General features: G+C 33.1%; 1 non-coding gene and 1 pseudogene across 1 annotated transcript; one reads left to right on the forward strand and one right to left on the reverse strand.

Moving 5' to 3' along the window:
• Positions 1 to 527: 527 nt before the first annotated feature.
• On the reverse strand, positions 528 to 600 carry Trnam-cau (transfer RNA methionine (anticodon CAU)). The gene has a single exon. It is a non-coding gene; the product is annotated as a tRNA-Met (tRNA).
• An 8631-nt stretch (positions 601 to 9231) lies between these two features.
• LOC133318854 (uncharacterized) lies at positions 9232 to 19820 on the forward strand (annotated as a pseudogene).
• The last annotated feature ends 1475 nt before the right edge of the window (positions 19821 to 21295 follow it).

Raw genomic sequence — 21295 nt, forward strand, 5'->3', positions numbered from 1 at the left:
AGGTTGCAAACGAGCAGTAGTCATTTTCGCCCATGAACATCTGCAACAGAAGGAATGTTGCGGATGCCTTGCCGACCCCGATTGTGGAAGAGGGAGAGCAAAGGGTGGGAAAAGGGAAAGGGCAACCTGCTATCTCATTCATCGTACGAAACGCAGCCATAAAAAACTACTTCATGCCGATCTTCTTTGGGAAGGTGTTACTTTCCTGGTCGAGTTAGCACACGTTTAAGCTGCAGTAAATTAACCATGGCTAGGCTCTACCACCTTACACTACCATACGAAATTTAATGGCATAAGAAATATAATTTCTTCAATGAATTTTTAACAGTATGTACTCCACAATTGTATTTTAATACGAAGAAATAACCAAACTGAATGAGATTATGTATGAAGGACGAGTATGTATAATATTGCCCTAATATGTATAGGTGAGATAGCAAAGACTTTTATTAAAAAAAAGATTAGGAATAACACAATATGAGTATCGTCTGTGTAATTTAGTATTTTCTTCATATGTGCAAAATACGTGCCCCGGGTGAGGATCGAACTCACGACCTTAAGATTATGAGACTTACGCGCTACCTACTGCGCTACCGAGGCTTGGAGATGTCTTGAAAAATTATAAAGTATTAGTAATGGTTTAAATTATGCATTGAAGATTCAGACTACTGTGAAGCTAATTTATTAAGTTTTTTTATTTTTGCATCCTTAAATTATTCATTTTAATATTATAAGAATTTTCGCAAGGAGTTATTAAAAAGTTCAGGAACTAGAACGAAGCCTTTGACGCTAAAAGAGCCAAGCGAATTTTAGACTTTTATACTCTAAGAATGTTTTTTCATTCTTTCTAATATTTATAAGTTATAAATATGAAAATTTGAACGGAAAGACACAGATTTAAGAGTATTAATTGAACTAATATTATAAATGAGACAGTTAATACGGTTGTATGACTGTATGAATGTTTGTTGGTCTGTTGCACAGAAACTACTGATAGGATTTTAATAAAACTGTACAATAATATATCTTAGACATTAGAATAACAGGAGGCTCTATTTTATCAAAAATATTTTTTAAACCGTTGTTTTATACCATAGATCTTCCATACAAAGACTCACGATGGAAATCTAAAATTCACTTTTTTACCCCTACTTTATGTCTATACTGTATAACTAGAGAACTTTATTTATAACAAGAGATGCCCTACATATTATTAAACATTCTTTATAAAATTTGTAGTTAAAAAAAAAACTTTTAATAATAGAAATTCAATCTATATTTTTTTTACATTTTGTAGGCCCAAGTACAATAGAGATAGGATTGTGATATACAAAAACGAAAATAAAAATAACTATCTAAATTAAGCAAAATAATAATAAACAAATGTTATTATTATTCAAGGTAAATATTTTATTATCTTTAAAATCGTAATTTTCCAGACGTGTATCCTTTCAAAAGATGTTTTGATTATAAAAGCATTTCCAAAACTATATACCTTAAAGTATTTTGAACTTTGAAATTTGGCTTTTGATTTCAAGAATGTCAGTGTAAATAAACTATGAATAAGATAACATTGATTAAAAATACCAATTTAGATTCTTTAATAAACTCTCGATATATGTATTTGTAAAAAGTAGAGCCATTAAAGGTATCATGAACGCATTTTTATTAGTAACACCTAAAAATCGTTTTATTTTAACCACCTGTTATTCGAGCATATTAGCCTTCATAAGCTACCTTACTTTTTATAAATTAAACATCTAGATGTTTTTGAGTTCTTTTTGAGTTGATATACATTATTTTTAATTTTAAAGGTACTAGCGTTGCAATCGCAAGGATTCTAACGTATAAAATCATTTTTAATAACGTATACCTATATATATATATATATGTAATTAAGTACTAATATTAACAATGCTTTTGCAGTAACATTCAATAATATGCAGGTCAAATGATAATAACAACAATTTACATTCATGTACGTCCACAATTATGAATTACTTTCCTAAGATAAGATTGTTTTTATGGTCATTTCAAGTTCTCACTTCTTAAATGTTTTAATTATATTTTGTTGTTACGGGAAGATAAGATAATAAACAATGTATATAATAAATAAGGATCTTTTCTCTAACAGATATTAATATTAAGTAATTTACTAATATTTTATGTGTAGGCCTACACAACATAATGTTGTGTAAAATATATTTTTATGCTCAATTATATTTAAGAAACCTAAAATTATAATCGATATTTTTATATCTATCCAAGTATGAGTGGTTACGCTTACCCACTTTTAGACCCAAATTCTGAATCCTAAGCGTCATATAACAGAATCTCAAGAGTGGTCTAAAATCCTCTAAAAAAAGGGCAACGTTCCCATGATATGTCAGCTATTCACATGCATGAGATTAAGGTCAGCGGTCACTCTCTATACGATTGTGGCGTCAAAAGGGCATTAACGTTCAATTATCTCTTTAATTGTAAAAGAGTCTTTTATCATCTCTCCGACATCTTTCATGTCCTGTTTACTTATTTTATTGTTTGTTTAATTATATTAAAACCAAAACAACTATTCGAAGCATAGTGAATTTGAGAGAGTCCTACTTTTATTTTAGTTTTTTATTTTTTATGTCACAGCTGTATTATTTTACGACAAATATTTTAATAATTTAATTTTAGCATTTCATAACTTTGATACGATAGTAGGGTTTTAATGTGGTAGAATTTGATAGGTTTTTTAAGAAACATTATTTCGTATATTTTTCACAAATGTGTCTTAAATAAATATTGTCGATATCTTATGATACACGTCTAACCGCTATCTTCTGCCAGCGAAGATAAAATTATCAGTTCTGAATTCCAAGATTTTTGTTATTCTATTAAAATAAACTATTTATTAGATAAAGATAAACAGATTCCAGTTGTGGATTCCTTTTTCAAAATTTTTATTACACTTCATAACTATTTTAAATTTTGGAATTAAATAGATCGAAATACATTTTTACTTTCAATTAGAAGATCTTGATCGTTTCTTTAATAAAATAAAGTAAATGGTAAAATTTTGTAAAATTAAATTCGTGAATATTTTTTTAATTCGTATCATAATTATATATAATAAACTCACCTTACCTCTTTTAGGATTCGAAGTGATGATCTTTTTCAACCACGTGGAAATACAGGTTAATTTCTTAGTAATACAAAAAATTGATTTATTTATATAAGTTTATAAATATAATTAGTATAATGTTATAATAGTTGAAGAATTTTAACTAAAAATCCTTTCAAAGGAACAAATAAGTGGTGAAATTTGAACATTAACTCTTATTTGAAGAAAACAGTAAACACGAATGAGTTGACAAAAACGCTTTCCTGAAAATAAATTCAAACGGTTTCTTTTAGGTCAGATGAAATGAATGCTAGTTCGTCCATAAATAATCCACATAAAACCTAAAAAATGGTTGAACCTAGTAAAGGAAAAATGGTACGTACGAGCTACGAGATGAATTGAACCGAGAATAATCTTTTATGAAACACTTTAAGTCCAACTTTCAATTAAGTTAAAATAATAAAATTAATTACGGGTGGTATTTTAATTTAATTATGTTACAAACATTTTTGTACGAAAAATATTAGAGATTAATTTCAAGTTTAATCCTTGATCACAAAACTTCGTGATTTACGGGAAAAACACAATAATAAAACATAAATTTAATAGCTCAACTGTACAGTGGAATCTAATTTATTCAATTCTAATCTATATTCTAATTTATACGAACGTATTAATATCAATGTATATTTATACGGCGCTATTTATTGTTCCTAGGGCGCCTACGGTGACGATGACGTGAAATAACGCTATTTGTTCACCAAAAAAGTAAACATTATATGCAGTACACAAACGAGAATAGTTCATGTAGGCTCTTGGTGACAATGGTGTGGATTTAACGCCGATCGATCACTTGTAATGACGTAAGTAGGAAATGTTTTTTGTTAGATTTGGATATTTTAATTTCTTTGAAAATTAATACTTTTTCGCCAAAGGAAAATATTTGCAATAGGTAAATTATAAACTCACGAAAATATATAACATTTGAAATAAACATCAACTAAGTCTTATACAAAAGCCACATTTTCCGAAGGTTTTATGTTTACTAATAGTGGAAAATATCTACAAACAATAAAATTAATGAGTCTGTTACTTTTGTTGTTTTTATTTTTGTCTGAATTTTTGTTGTTAGACTTTTGACTTGTAAGTTTGTCAGTTCATGGCACCAAATAACAAAACTATCCTATTTTCAAAGGAAAATAATTTATTCGGTATAACTAAATTATTGTGATTCACATGGGGAATAATATTTTTAACCATTACAATTTGTGTTTGGAAAGCATGACGAAATCGAACAGTAAATTTTTATCGTGGTAAAAATCTTTATAAAAACTAATAATATGGAAATGTATTAACATGAAAGACTTCTTATCTTAAAAACTATTTACAGTGTAAACAAAATTTGTATATAAAATATTTTGTTCTCCATAACTTCTTTCCAAATTCAAAAAAATAAAAATAAAAAACTCATTTTGGCCGTCGAAAAGTTAGTTAATGTTACAATAAAACAGTGAAGTTCTGAAAAATTAAAAGTGATTACACATTTTCTTCTTTTCTGCAATTTTCCTAATTTTAACGTGTGTTATGTTACGTCGACATTTGACAAGGGAAGAGTAGATTAGAGCTGTAGGCATATTGGAAGCGGACGCTATACAAAGCGTGGTTGCTGAAACTCTTTAGACCGGCCAAAATGTAATCTCCCGGTTATGATCACTATATCGTGCTACAGGTGATGTCGCTGAACGGCATTCAGTCAGATATCGCATCACCACTCCTAGACAGAACCGTTTTCTTCAAAATATCGCTAGGAGACAACCCAATATTACAGCTATGCAAATGGTTCAAAGGCTACAATCTGATCACCAATTGTTGGTTAGTGACCAAATTGTAAGAAGAAGATTACATACAGCTGGTCTTCATTCTTGCAGACCACTTCGGGTTTCAGCTTTGCGGAGTGGCAATCGCGGACGGAGACTGTTGTGGGCTCGAGAACATTTCGCATGGAGTGACGAGCAATGGTCCATGGTGCTTTTTTCTGATGAGTCTCGGTTTGGAATTCATCCGGATTTACGAAGATTAAGGGTTTGGCGAGTTTCTGGTAGACGAAGCCGTCTCCAGAATCCAAAAGAAGTCCATTCATATCAAGGCGGCACTATTATGGTATGGGCTGGTATTCGTATCGATATGCGAACCGATCTCATTTGGATAAGAGGGAACATGAATGCACTGAAATAACGCAATGAGGTAGTGGAACCTGTCATTATCCCACACAGGGTACAAATGGGTCGGGAGATCCAACTCATGCACGATAATGCCCGTGCCTATACCTCTGAAATGGTATCAGCTGTGCTTAGGGAACATGAAATCAGGGTTATAGACTGGCCTGCTCAGTCCCCCGACATGAATCCCATTGAAAACGCATGGGACATGCTACAACGAAGAGCAATGGTAAATTTTTCTCCAAATTTGATAACAGAAAAACAACTTTTCGTGCACTTGAAAAGAACCTGAGATTACCACAGCTCGATTTGGATAACTTAATGACTTAATAACTTTTGAGCATGAATAACCGATGGCGAACTCTACTTAATATTGCAGGAGGAAATACTGATTATAACCTTTAATTAAATGCCTTTTTTTGTTGTTTTATGACTTTAATTTTCATTATTTCCTACATAAAATCCATTATGTAATAAAAAATTACACCCTAAAATAAAATCACAAAAAAATAAATTAAAAATCTTTGATGCATCTCTTTTGATGTATTGCAAGTATAAACCATAATATAAACTTCCATTTCATATGTAATTGTTTTATCAAAATATTTATAGAATTTCATATAGTAAGGTTAAAATGAAATATCCCTAGGCAATGTTGATGTATGTACATCCAAATCCCATTATGCTAATGATGGGATTTAAAAAAGTATATTACGATTATATACTTGTAATAATGAATTGTAAACTAAAAATAATTAGAAATATAAATATATATTTGTTCGAACAGATTATTAATTTATTTTACAGAAATACTTTTTATTACCCTTATGGTTGAATTAAAATAAGGGTTAATATTTTTAAATTAATGATAAATATCAATTATTATTCTGCGGTTTGGCTTTAAATACACATAAAGTTCCTGTATACCTTTTGTTTGTTTAGTTTGTTAGTAAGTGTTGTTTATGTTTGTGTAATACAAGTATTATAACCGGTTTGTTGACAATCGGCTAGCCTTACTTAATTTTACAGACGATGCAATTCTATTTTACGCCTCATAATGGTTAACTCCTAGATTGAATTATTTAGTTAAAACTAAGAGAAACTGTTTATTATTAAAGTTGAATTGTGTAATTAAAATAATGTAATAACGGTAAGTCTCTGTAATCGCAGATCAAATTATGAATCAGAAATATATTTTCATTATATATGTGAGAGCACGGGGATCCTCGTGGAACCTTGGCCAAGACCCTAGTCCTTTAAAAGGCTTTCGAGTCTGGGCGTTAAGTACCGATGACGATGGACAGGCTTCCATTTTGAAGCAAAGATAGTCTTTGCTCAAAATGATACTTGTTTATTGCTAACAAATTCTTACATTGAATGTCAAGAATTGTATAGCGGAGATTCTACCACTGTGGCTCCTAAGAGCGACCAATGTAGAATGAATTCAGTACGATTATGCTTTGACTTTTATATGGTAAATTCTATATTACAATTGTGGGTACTTGGAAAAAACTAATCACCTGATGTATTAATAAAGTTATTAACATCGGTGAAGTGGGTAATTTGAAAACAATTATAATGAACGAATACACAAAAAGGAATATTTTCGATACGAGAAGGCTGTCGGCGCGACATATATTTTTTTTTCTAAAAAGAAAAGAAAAAGAAAATCTATAGGACAGTGGTCGAGAAAGTGATTAAAAGATTTCTACTGAAAATGGTATCATATATATATATATATATATATTCGAGGCAAAAAAAAATCTAGAATAATTTATATTGGCTAGACTATATTAATACAAAATAAATAATACCAGGGTCGTTATTGGGATGAAGATTCGATATATATATATATATATATATTCATTTACGATAAAGGGGGCAACTGAGCAGACGGTCTACCTGATGAAGGTAGTACCGTCGCTCATGGACATCCACAACCCAGTTTTGCGGATGTGTTGCCACCCTTGATTAGGAAAGAGAGAGAGGAAGAAGTGGGAAAGGGAGGCAACAGAGAAGCGTGGAAAAGGTGGGAAAAGGGAAAGGACAACCGGCTATCTTACTCATCGGACGAAATCGGTTTCTTTTTTATGAGAGTGGTGGCAAACGGACAGACGGCCTACATAATGGGCAGTAGTCACCGTCGCCCATAGACTTTCACAACAAGTCTTATGTTGTGGACGCGTTGCCAAACTTGGTTATTGCGGAAGAGGGAGGGGTGGGAATAAGGACACGGTAGGAAAGGATGGGAACAGGGAAAGAGCAACTGGTTCTCTCACTCATCGGACGAAACGCAGTGACTAAGGGCTATTTCACGCCAATCTTCTGTGAGAGATCCATATGGACCGGGGAAGTACCCTCTACTTCTCCGGTCGAGCCAGCGCATGTTCGAGCTGCAGTAACTTGACCACAGCTAGGCTCTACCACCTACTGTTTACAAATTCATTTATTATTAATTTAAAATTACAAACGAATAGTTTTATTAAGTTCATGTTTACTGATCGATGTTACATGAAAGCATTTTCGATGATTGCTGCCTCTATTTATCGAATTAAAATGGTTGTGTAAATAAAACGAATATTTTTCAGATTATACTACACGTATTTTATTATTTTAAAAAACTACATACTCCCGACGTTTTGGTTACTTTTCTTTTAAAATTAGTAAAATTTATAGTGGCGATTAAATGCCTTACCTGAATAACTAAAGGGTGAAAAGTTTACTTTATAAACATTTTATTTAATTTTCACAGTATTAAATTTAAACAAAGCAAACAAGTTGTAAGACAACATAATAGTTAGACGAATTTTGCAATATAAATTTAATATACTCGTATAATTTAGTCTTAAGATATCAGACTTTTCAAATATATTAAAGTTACTGTTTTGTCAGGAGCAATATGTTGCAGTTATTGAAGCTAAAATATATATATTAATTAATTAATTTAAGTGTATTAATCTCTAATTGACAGACAAAGTGACTATTCAATATTTTTATATGGTAATTACTACAAAACTTTCCCATAGATTAGAAATCATTTAAAAGCAATATATGCATGTCGTTATTGGATTCGTGCAAATTAATCCTATTCATGTTATGGAGCAGCTGTATATTGATCTCTAACATATAGGAAGTTGGACTCAAGGGAATCAAGGAGTTAGATGTCTGAGCTAAACAAGCTGTTAAGGTAAAGCCTTTGATTTGACAAAATTAATTTAAACAGAACAGATATGATTAGTCCATAAAGGCCCCGATCTGAACACATACTGCTAAGCAGATTTAGATATTTAGTGACTATAAGCTCCTTTACAAATCCCTAAAGGCTAAATTGTGGACGATATCTAATACATTAGGCACATTCAGAACGAACCAAAAAGGTCTCATTTTATAATTTAATGTGATTTAGATATAAACGTTATAAAATCGTGTATTGATATAATTGACCATATGAATCTGATGTTACCAAATTATTAGTTAAAAATATAATTCCAGGTTTTAGAAGCATACTTTATTTACCAACCAACCACAGGAGTGGTGTGTTGAATAGTGATTAATATAAAAGTATAATAACCTTATCTTCTCTAGTGATATATATGTCACCGCGATACTCATTTAAATCAAAACTAAACTTAATTCACAGTGATTACAGTCGTCTCAAAAATTATAAATTATATTGTTGTCATAATTACAACTTACTCGTATCATAATAATAAGAAGATTATCTTAAGTATTTTTTTTTAATTATTCTTATCCGTCCGACTGTCCAGCACTTTGGAAGGTCTGGTTTATGCCGATGACCTATGCCTGCTGAGCCATACACACGCCGACATACAAGCCAAACTGGACGACCTACGACGAGAAGCAATAGAGATGGGGCTAAAAATAAACACGCGAAAGACCTAGGAGATGAGGTGCGGAGCAACAACCTCTCTGGCGTTGCTCGTTGGCACAGAGGCTGTAGAAAAAGTTCACTACTACACCTACCTAGGAAGCCTGGTGTCGGAGAGTGGAGGGACCGAAGAGGACATCGCTTCGAGAATCGCCAAATCAAGAGCAGCCTTCGCGCAACTCCGTCCTGTATGGCAGTCGCGGAAACTGACCAGGAGAGTTAAACTCTAAATATTCCGATCCAACGTCAAAACCGTGCTGTTATACGGATGTGAGACTTGGATGGTTACTAAGGACATCTCGCATCGGCCTCAGGTCTTCGGCAATTGGTGTCTTCGCCGTATTCTCGATATTTACTGGTCCGAGAAAATCTTCAACGTTAATCTGTGGGAACGCTGCGGTGAGATACCGATTGACTTGCAAATCAAATGTCGCAAGTGGAAGTGGATTGGCCACACGCTTCGAAGGGATCCGAAACACATACTGAGACAGGCCCTAGACTGGACCCCTGAAGGAAAGCGGAAACGTGGCGATCATTGCAGAGGTCAAAAACATCGGCAAGATTTGGAGCGACATGAAAGGGGAAGCTCAAGACCGAACGAGATGGCTGCGTACTGTGGACGCCCTCTGCCCCATCTAGGGGACATAGAACCAAGAAGAGAGATTCTTATATGTAGTTTTATAATTTGTAAAAGAATTTATTTTAAATTATTTTAAAAATATTTCTACATTAAAAAAGCTTTAAAAAAAAACCTTTAAATTAAAAAAAAATTGAGAGCTGCATAATTAGTATTTTATTTTAACATTCTGTGCTCATATATGTTTCTGGGATAAAAAGATTTATAGAGCAAGTAGCTTGAACAAAAAGTTAATTTTTGCTGCTTACATTGAAAGCCAACACTCAATGAGTAAAGCTTGAGCTTATTTTAATACATTATTAACTAATTATATAAAGCGTGCATTGTGTTTGATAAATTAAGTTTTTATATACTACCATTATACAAAAATGTACATCGTCAACTCATACTAAAAGTTTCTGCCTTCTTCTCATATAAATCGCAGGCAATACGACACCCTCTGGTGAGTGATTGAAATAACGTTGATATTATAGTTCTTAGGTAGGAGATGAAAATAAATATATTATGAATGCTTAGATCCTTAACAAGTAAATGGTACAAAAAAGATAATTTTATAGTTATCGAACAGTAATTTAAAGCTATATTAAATCAAGCCTGTTTAACACTGTGATTGGCCAAAAGTTCCTCGATGAAACCTTTAATATCAAAGACTAGTAATCAAACTTCTAGCTAAGATAGAAAAATCGAAACTAAACGCATTTAGCTACTAAAATGAAATCATTATATGAATATTATCATCAATGTCTTGAATACTTATGGATATTTTGAAAGCAATTTGATTTTTATGTTTTTTTATTTGCACTATTAATTTTTATGTATATATTATATTTACGTGTGACTTATTTATAATATTTGGGTAGTGCAAATAATAATTTTCATTACTCTAAAAATTAATTGAATATAAGCACAAACATAATCCCACAAATCTCCCAAAAACCTAAGATTTCAATGGATTACCTCTGCTCGAATCCTTTACCAAACTCTGAGACTTCTATAAACTTGTAAGCTGGCACCCTTTCTTGAAATAATGGTTGAAGTTGGAGGTTATGTGACCGTATAGTTTAGACCTCAAGATGATATATTCTTTATAGCTCATGATTATTCAACAATTGATCAAATAGTTTTTGAATATATTCATTTTGCTTCTCTTATATTATTTAATTCGTAACCCCCGGCAGAAGAACTTGTGTTGCTATTGTTACATGTACTGTTTAATACACTCTACTGTATTGTCTACGTCTTTGCTTATATTTTTAAAACCAAAAACAGTACGCTAACCTTGACCGGTTGTTTATTCGTCATAACATGCTTATAACACACCAAAATTCTTACAAACTTACGGCATATTAATTTACTACTAGGTACTTTTTTTTAAATAGTGCAGTAAAATATAAAAAGTTATGGTATTAAACGTTTCCTTTATATCATTTTACTAAATATTTCCTTTTAATGAGTTGACATATTTTTCATAATTACAAATATCGTCAAATATCTATAGATCACGCCTCATTAAACTAACTGTAACTCAACAGGAATATGAATATGAATATGAATTCATTGAGTTTTTATAGGTTTGGGATGTCATTGGAGTTATAGTCAGTTATATTAAAATGATTTCACACAGAAAAAGGTTATTCAGCTGCTTTTCTGGGTAACGGAGTGAGATTGAAGAGTGTTCTAAAACTCATCAAATACATATATTGTTGTTACTTACTTTATGCATACTTATTTAGAAAAAGAATTGTATTTTTTACAATCATTGGAAATAATGAAATCTTTTTCATTATTATAAATTAAAAAATAGCTATCCTTTTATGACAATTTCACCTTAACAAGTTACAAGTTTACTTACTTACGAAACAGTTATGTTAATTTTATATAAATACCAATGTGAATCTTTAAAATATTAAAGTATTCTACATATTCAATATTTGAACAAATAAATAATCCAATCGTATGCCTACCTTGAGGTGCCTTTGAGTGAATTGTACTTAAAATTGATATTCAGTTATTATAACTCTAGTATCTTTATAGTAAAAAACAAACCAAATCTTGTACACGAACAAAAGAAGAGATATTAAAACACCGTGAAATTGAAAAGAAATGAGGACAACTGATGGCTTACGACAGTTATCAAATGGGAGGCAGTTTTAAACAAGTAGCTATTTTACACATATATAAAAATCAATTATATACATATATATATTTAGTGTAAGACCATGTATATAGAAGATAAATAAATTTAATGGTCAGAATTACATAGCAATCTCTTGCGATCAAATTGTTATGATAGAATATTAAATATCGCTTTGTGACAGTTTAGTTACAAAATGATGTCCAGAGATAAACATGTACAACATTAGAATAGTTTTTAGTTGATTGATAAAATTTGACGCCATTTCTCAGAAAAGTTAAGAATTATGAAAAACAAATCGCATGTTACATGAAATGCAAAGAGTTGAAACTCTAGATACTGGTTATGGAATACCTAAGAACTTGATTGTTTGACTTAAAAGTCTATTATGAAAGAAATATTTTAACATAAAAACAGAAATAGTTCACTTATAGTATTGGATATCTACTTTAAATATACTTTTTTTTTAAATAAATAATGGATATATTATAATTGCAGTTTATAATACTTGAGTAGTTCCAATATTTATTGGGATTAACTATTGTACAATCCAATTCAATGCCATCTAATATTTATATTTTATTTTTAAACTTTGGAGGCCGATTATTTATATGAGTTATTATAAATTAATGCCTTAAATTGAGTTCATCTTAAAATAATAATAAAAAATTTATTCTTAATGTAAATAAAATTCATTCTGTATTGAAGCTTATATTTTAATACAGATAGACATGTTTTTTTTTTCTTTTTTGCTATTCCTTAAAGTCCAAGCATTATATTGATTTAAAACTTCTACCAGCCGCACCCCTTCAATCTGAAATTAATAATATTAGTTACTAGACGACTGTAGTTAGTTATTTTATTTTAGTTAGTTGCTCTGTATAGTATAGTATGGTCGGATTTAAAAAGGATTTTAAAAAGCCACTTTTGCTTTAAATCATCATCGGGACTAAAATTACCTATTAATATCTCTTTCATTTCGTATTTCTTTTTAGAATTCTGTGGGATTTTGTTGGAATTGTTATGATTTCTTAGCTTGTATTTATTATTATGTGATCACAGATAGTAATAACAAATGATAATTAAATTAATGTTTTGTCTTATCTGTTATTATCATCTACATTTTTTTTTTTTGTAGAAGATTAGGCAAAAATAGCCTGGCTAAAATTCGGATAAATAAATATTTTTTCTTAATATTAATGCTACAAAGAATTGAACACATTTAATTAATTTTGTTAATATTTCCGTTCCTATTTTGCTGCTATCAACCGAACTTGAAATAAAAGATTTAATGTGGGTCTATAAGGCTCTTTCACTTTACTTGTTTTATAATACTTTGATACGTACATCAACACATACATACCTTTCATTATTTAATTCATTTTCGCATATCACTGGTGACATGAGAAGTATATCCTGCGTTTAAAAATATAAATATTTAAAGCTGTTTAAATATTTTTATTATAAATAAATGAACGAATTATTTATCCTCGAAATTTGTTTTTAGATTTAAGACTTTCTTCTTTATTTCTCTCTCTCTAATAATATACACTCACCCAATGGTTCAAAGCGTTGGACAACGTTCATTGTGCAAAATTTTCTCAGTATCCCTCTGTCATTCTATTCAATTTTTAAATGAATCGGGATGTTATTTGTGGCACTATAATTGTAGACTTTGTGGAAATATTATAATCATATACATTAGACTAGTTTGAACAGAGTTTGGTTAAAATATTATTTCCAAATTTTAATAATTTTTTTTTCAGCAACGTACAATTACAATTCTAGCAACATACTTTTTTAGTCAAGAAATAAGTATTTATTTATAAAAGTTAAAAATATGGATAAGATGGACTAATTTTAAACACCTCTTTATATCTGTTTATATAATTTTAAATTTAGATTTTTTCGTCTTACAAACGTGACTAATAAAAAACATGAAATAAAATATATATCAACTTTGCCATTTGTTTTATATCATATTTTTTTTACAATAGTAAACATTAATTTGAGAGTAGTAAATTACTTTGACATAAGATTAAAACAACATTGATGGAATTATATCACAGTAGCTACAATTATAATTCCAATATTATTTCAAATAATTATATAACTCAGGCCTGTGTTGATAAATAATCTTTAAGACAGACACTTTACTACAAGATAAAACATTATAAATGTAGTAAATTAACATAAAAGAAATAAGATGGTTTTACAATTAGAGAGGCCAGACCTCTTACCATTCAATGGATTCACCACACGGGTGCCGGGTCCATCGCATTACAACGAGAGGAGCTTCAACAGTGCCTAGTACTTGCGACCCAGGTGTAGGTTTAATGGTCCCCTATCTAACGCGTGGTAAACGCTCACCTCCACCATCCAAGCTCCTCTCTCTATCTAACCAAGTTTGAAATGAACCAACTAAGGCTGCCTTCGACGCACGTTCTAAGAATGAATTGATGTTAGTTCGGGATAGGTCCAAGTCTATTAGTAGGTTGTAGAGAGATTTAGCCATTATACCCCTCGCTTCCACTTCTACCGCGCACAAATCCACCATGAACCTATTTCTAGTGAATTCCTTAGTGAGCTCGTAATATTTATTAACCTTGATGGTATGCTCTTTGGGGATGTCGGTTTCCCAAGGAACCGTAAGCTCTATTATCACAACGCGCTTTAAAATTCGCGTATACTTAAATATGTCTGTCCTGGAGGCCGACCCACAAATATCCTCTGGGATTTAGTATTGCTTCTCATATGTATCCATCATTATAGTCCAATGCGAGGCCGTTTTAATGATGGAGTAAAGCTTTTTGCGCTCTATCTACCGAAAGAGTAACGGCTTCACGTATGATTTCCAGAACCCTATCGTGACGACGCGAGTATTGACCGCTATCCAGGAGGACCTTACCAGCAAATGCTTAGCAGTTCCAACTGCCTTCCAACAGATATATCAAGTTTTTTCAGTACCTTTATCCCATCTTACTAAATTACTCTGATCAGGGAGAGTCATTTGGAACGCATTGAGATAAAATTTAGCAATGCTGGCGACCAATCATGAATCCATGAATCATGATCAAAAAATCTCCTATGTCTATTTCGTGCATTTATTCCATATTGTATTAGAGCACGGTCTGGAGTGGAAGTAATCTGAAAGGCAGTATGCGGGACCGTTCAGCAAGCATCAGCTGGCTATATGAGCTTTATATCCTCACAAATTGAAGGGCTACACAATATTTATAAATTTTAATACATTAATTAAATAAATGTTTAGTTTTTGATATTTGTACATTTATTTAAATAATTATATTTATTTTATATTTCGTAATTTCATATCTTACCTCCCATTTATTTCCCATTATCATTTTCATTTTAAAATTATAAAGTCAAGACTAAAGAAAGGAGACATAAGTAATGACATTTTTAAAACGTTTGATTTTTCATTCCATGGGCATGAATTTGTAGTGTGAATAACCGAGCACCAGCTTAAAGGTATTAAAGCTAAATAGAATGGAAACGGGATTTAAGGGAATAAGTAATGGGGTTCATCATATTAGATTGATGTCAAAACGTGCTATGTCTACTGCTTAGATTAAGTTAGCATTTTTTAAATATACAGTAATTAATGACTGAAATTTGTATTTTACAGTTTTTAAAAAAATACTTTATAAGTTATCCAATAAACAAAACTAAAATCGGTCTATAAATATAAATAAACCGGTATATGATCTGACAAAAAAAATAGACTAATAACAGTTCGGTATTGTTTTATTTTAAATATTATATATTTTTTAAATCCGTTTCTTAATCACATGAAAAATATCGTGGGTAGATGCCGATTAACCTTTTATTTAAAACAAAATAAATAAACAACTACTCATCAAATTCTACGTTTCTAGAATAATTCCCATAATGGACTAATGAAATACTGCAGTATCAGGATGAAAATTCATAAACTTTCAAGCTATGTCCATTATTGATAGTATTTATTAAATTAGTCTAGTTTTATAGAGCACTCATTTAAATATATATAAGTAGGAAATCTTAAAGAAATAAAATGGGTAATGGTTAGGTATGGAGAGGAGCTTGGACAGTGGAGGTGAGCGTTTAACGTGCGTTAGTTAGGGGCCCCTAAACTTACACCTGGGTCGCAACTCCCAGGCACTGTTGAAGCTCCTCTCCCTGCAACGCGATGGACCCGTCACCCGCACGGTGAATCCATTGAATGCTAAGAGGTTTCGGCTCTACAAACAGAAATTATAAGAATCATTAGACTTTTCTGTCAACTTAACGCCATCTGTAGTTTTAATCCCTAATGAAGCGTCGATAACGATGAGTGTAATTGGTGAATATTAACAGTAGTGAAACGATTGATTGCTATTTAAAACACCACTTTTAAGTTCATATTCCACGTTGTTTATATAGAATTATGTGTAATAAATCAATAATAGTATTTTTAGAGTTCAATACCTAAATTTTATTTGTGTAATGTATGTTTATGACTATGTAAAACATAAGAACCTTAGATAATATAGACAAGATTACATTTTTTACACGATATATAGGGTTTTCCATTAAGGGCGCTTGATCTTTGAAATGCAAAAAAAAATACATGTAGGAAAGATATTTGCGAAATTTTTTATTTGGAAGGTCTATCGACCCCATTATGTATGGAATATGACATCATTCAAATGACCGCCACGGCTTCGGTTGGTGGCGCGCACACGAAAGGTCCAATTTTCGATGACTCTGGCGCACAAATCGGGCTGTATTTGATCGATGGCGTGGCGTATGTTGACTTTGAGGGCATCGGTGGTTTGCGGCTTGTTGGCATAGACCTGCGACTTAAGAAAACCCCACAAGAAAAAGTCCAGCGGGGTCAAATCGCACGATCTCGGTGGCCAGTTCACGTCGCCTCCGCGCGAGATGACCATGTCCAGAAATTGCTCGTGCAGAACTTCCATCGTAGCGTGTGCTGTGTGGCACGTAGCGCCGTCCTGTTGAAACCACATGTTGTCCAGATCTATATTCTCGATTTCAGGCCAAAAGAGGTTGGTTATCATCGACCGGTATCGCTCACCATTGACGGTGACGGCCACACCATTATCGTTTTCGAAAAAATACGGACCAATCACGCCTCCGGCCCAAAATCCGCACCAAACAGTCACTTTCTGCGGGTGCATTGCCACTTGGTGAACCTCGTGTGGATTGGTCTCGTCCCAAATACGGCAATTTTGCTTGTTGACATAGCCATTCATCCAAAAATGCGCCTCGTCGCTGAAGATGATTTTTTTGCCAAAATCGGCGTCAACTTCCAACTGCTCTAATGCCCAGTCAGCGAACACACGGCGCTGTCTATGGTCATTAACCTTGAGCTCTTGGGTCAGCTGGATCTTGTACGGGTGCAGGCTCAAGTCACAACGCAAAATTCGCCAAGTTGTCGTCTGCGAAAGGCCGAGTTCCTGTGCGCGACGCGGAATTGACTGCCGCGGGTTTTCGAGGACACTGTCGCGCACAGCGGCGATATTCTCGGCAGATCTCGCGTTACGTTGACGCACGGGAACCGGCTGATTGTTAACTGACCCGGTTGACTCGAATTTGTCCACCAATCGACGGATAGTCGACTCGGCAGGACGATCATCGCGACCGTAAAACGGGCGAAGTGCGCGGAACGTTGCTCGAACTGAAGACCCATTTTCATAAAACAATTTTATGATTTGCACGTGCTGCTCGACACTGTAACCTGCCATGGTGGTTTGGGAGGACGGAATGAATATAACACACTGCATTTGACAGCTGTCACTCAAACAACATGGCCGCAATCAGCTGTCAAAGTTCAAGCGTCCCTATTGGAAAACCCCATATTATTAATAATAATATCTTAAACTTTCACGAGTATTTATGTAAATAAAACTAATATTTCCGGATGTACTGTATGTATTGCTATCAAAATGTCAGACATTTTCATCTCGTCTACCCGTGATCGGGGTTGCAGCAAAGTAACCGAAACGTAAGAGAGTTTAAAATAATAAAAAAACTATCAAGTACATCCGAAAATATTAATTTTATTTATATGTTATTAATAAAGTAGCTGATAATATATAATTAAACAGGTTAAAGATTAGAAGTCAATATTTTATTTAACATATACAATATAATATCCTTAATTTATGTTTCCAATACTATATCACAACTCAGCAAAAGGAACTTCAAAGTAAATTGCTATGCCGAAATGAAGAGGTCGGAATGGTTGAGGCAAATAAAGTGCTGACGTAAAACTTGTCACCATATTCGCAGCCGAAATAAGTTGAAATTATCCATTCTTTTTATAAATTATGTTACATGGGCTACTTTTTTTTATTTTATGAAAAAATTATACTGTTTATAAATTACTATTCATATTAAACTATTACTATGCTAATGATATATTAAAAGTAGGAAATAGAAACTAAACAATTATTTTTGTATTTGTAAAAGTTGATTTTTCTATTGGTAAGTATAGCGATGCCATATTGACTATTGGTATATCGAAGTTCTGAGGTATTTGTATAAAACGCCACTAACTCAATCCGACTTCAGAAACAGGGTTCGAAGGCGATTTCCTTAAAAAGAGCCATAAGATAGGGAGACGTCATATCTCCGAAACTGCTTACGGCCGCTTTGAAAGACGCCTTCAATGTTCTGCAGTGGGAAGGACTGGATCAATATTAACGGTGAATACATTACTGGTTCTTAGTTTAAGTCGTGGTGGTCTGGAGGTTAAAGGCCCACCTCTCATGCGTGAGGGCGCGGGTTCGTAACCTGGCAAGTACCAATGTGATTTTTTCCGAGTCATATGTACTTTCTAAGAGTTTTTAGACACCACTGATTGACGGTGAAGGAAAACATAGTGAACATAAGAAACCTGGTCTTATATTCAAATTATAAGAATAAAATCACCAACCCGTCTTGAGCAAGCGTGGTGATTAATGCTCTAACCTTTTCCTTGTGAGAAGAGGCCTTTGCTCAGGAGTGGGCTCCGATATGCAGATGATGATGATGATGAGTTATTACCCATTCGGTTTGCAGACGATATAGTAGTCATGGCAAAGTCGATGAAGGAACTCAGTACGAAACTCGAAGGCCTCAATTGAGGTTCCCAAAAGGTAGATCTTAAAATGAACATGGACAAGACGAAACTCATGTCTAATATCCATGTTGCACCTACCCCTTTTATGGTTGAGAACTCGATACTTGAAGTTCTTAACGCGTATGTATACCTGGGACAGACAGTTCTGTTAGGAAGGTCCTACTTCGAGAAAGAGATCAATCGCAAAAATCCAGCATGGATGGGCAGCGTTTAGAAAGCTCCGTAACGTTTTTTCATTCAAAATACCTTAGTGTCTTAAGACGAAGGTATTTACTCAGTGTGTGTTGTAAGTAATGACCTATGGATCCAAAACGATAGGCTTTACTAAAGGCCTTATAAACAGACTCAGAGTCGCTCAAAGAGCTATGGAGATAGCCGTGCTGGGAGTGTCTCTACGGGATCGAATCAGAAATGAGAAGATACTTAGAAGAACAAGAGTCACCGACATACATAGCTAACCGGATTAGCTCTTTGAAGTGGCAGTGGGCAGGCCATATAGCATGGTTAAGTGATGGCCGTTGGAGCCGAAAAGTTCGCGAATGTATGGAGGCCACTGATCGGAAAGCGCAGCGTTGGACGTCCACCAACGAGATGGACGGACGACTTAAACAAGGCCGCGGGTTCACGGTGGAAGCAGGCCGCTTTCGACCGCTGCGCTTGGAAGTCGATGAGAGAGGCCTATGTCCGGCAGTGGACTTCACATGGCTGAAATGATGATGAAGTCAAAAAATGAGGGCACGGAGACTTCAAAAAATTCATGGCATGGGATTGAGGAACGAATATTTTGTTTTATTTTATTTTTGTTAAACTATTAAAGGTTAAATAAGCCCTACAATCAGGTATCAAGAACAAATATTATTAAAATAAACTCGCTTTCTCCTTATTTAATATGCAATTTCAATTACTTATAGAGACTGATAGTCTTATAGTCACACACTTCTACGCAACATCTATAAAAGTAATGGCAGAGATGCCAACTCTGCTTGGGATGTTCTTCTGAATTTCAAATATATAAATTACATATTTATTAGATTTCCTTGGATTAGTATTCGACGAATTATGATAAAAAACGATGGAAATAAATCTTTTACTATGGTATCTATGCTGTGCTATTCTCTTACCCTTTCGATTAAAATGTTGTCTATTAGTTATCAGCTTTCGTAATTTTTGCGATATTGCTTTTAATACCTGCAGATGTAAGCCAATATTAGGCATGTTTATTTATAGCTGTGTTATATCTTACGTATTAATTTTCATTAACATTAATGGCTTAAGCCATGCCAGAGTTTAAACTCTGAGCAACTTAACTATAATAAGAAAAGTTTAAAAAAAATTACCCCCTGTAAAATTTTTACTAATACAGAATTAAATTATAAAACTGCCGGGTAGTCGAACAGTGGTACTGGAATCCCAAAATTATATTAGGGATTCGCGAATGTTCTTTGAGCCATGTCATTCGTGTGTGTCATGTTGAAAAATTCATTATTTTAATGTATTGAAGTTCCGAACAATTTATTTTTGTATCGTATATACATACGTATTATATTTTTATACTAATATTTGCTTTGCATTGCGTTCCAGATGACTCTCCCAGATCAGAGTAATTTAGTAGCATGCAGTAAAACATCGAAAATACTTTCTACATCTGCGGGGAGGCAGTTGGAACTGCTAAGTATTTGCTTGTGGGATGTAGGGTACTCCTAGATAGCGGTCAATACTCGCGTCGTAACGATAGGGTTTAAGAAATCATACGAGAAGCCGTTACTCTTTTGGTTAAAACGGCTTCGGATTGGACTATAATGATGGATACATATGAGAAGCAATACTAAATCCCAGGGAATATTTGTTGGTCGGCCTCACACCTACACCTGGGTCGCAAGTCCCAGGCACTGTTGAAGCTCCCCTCCCTGCATTACGATGGACTCCGCACCCTCGCAACAGATCCATTAAATGCTGAGAGGTTTCGTCTCATTTTCTATTATTAACTAATCTGTTCCTAATGGCAGAGTTATTGTTTATTTTCATATAATACATTACATTGTTATTTGCTTTTACGGGTGCAACCAAAAAAATATATTTTCATCTTATTCCAGCTTAAAACGTTGCTTCTACCATAATTACCATTTTGAAACATACGCATGCATACGTAGCCTCAGTTATTTGAAAAACGCGTTAAACTGTATA

The sequence above is a fragment of the Danaus plexippus genome, chromosome 8 (assembly GCF_018135715.1).
Source record: "Danaus plexippus chromosome 8, MEX_DaPlex, whole genome shotgun sequence".
Lineage (NCBI taxonomy): Eukaryota > Metazoa > Arthropoda > Insecta > Lepidoptera > Nymphalidae > Danaus > Danaus plexippus.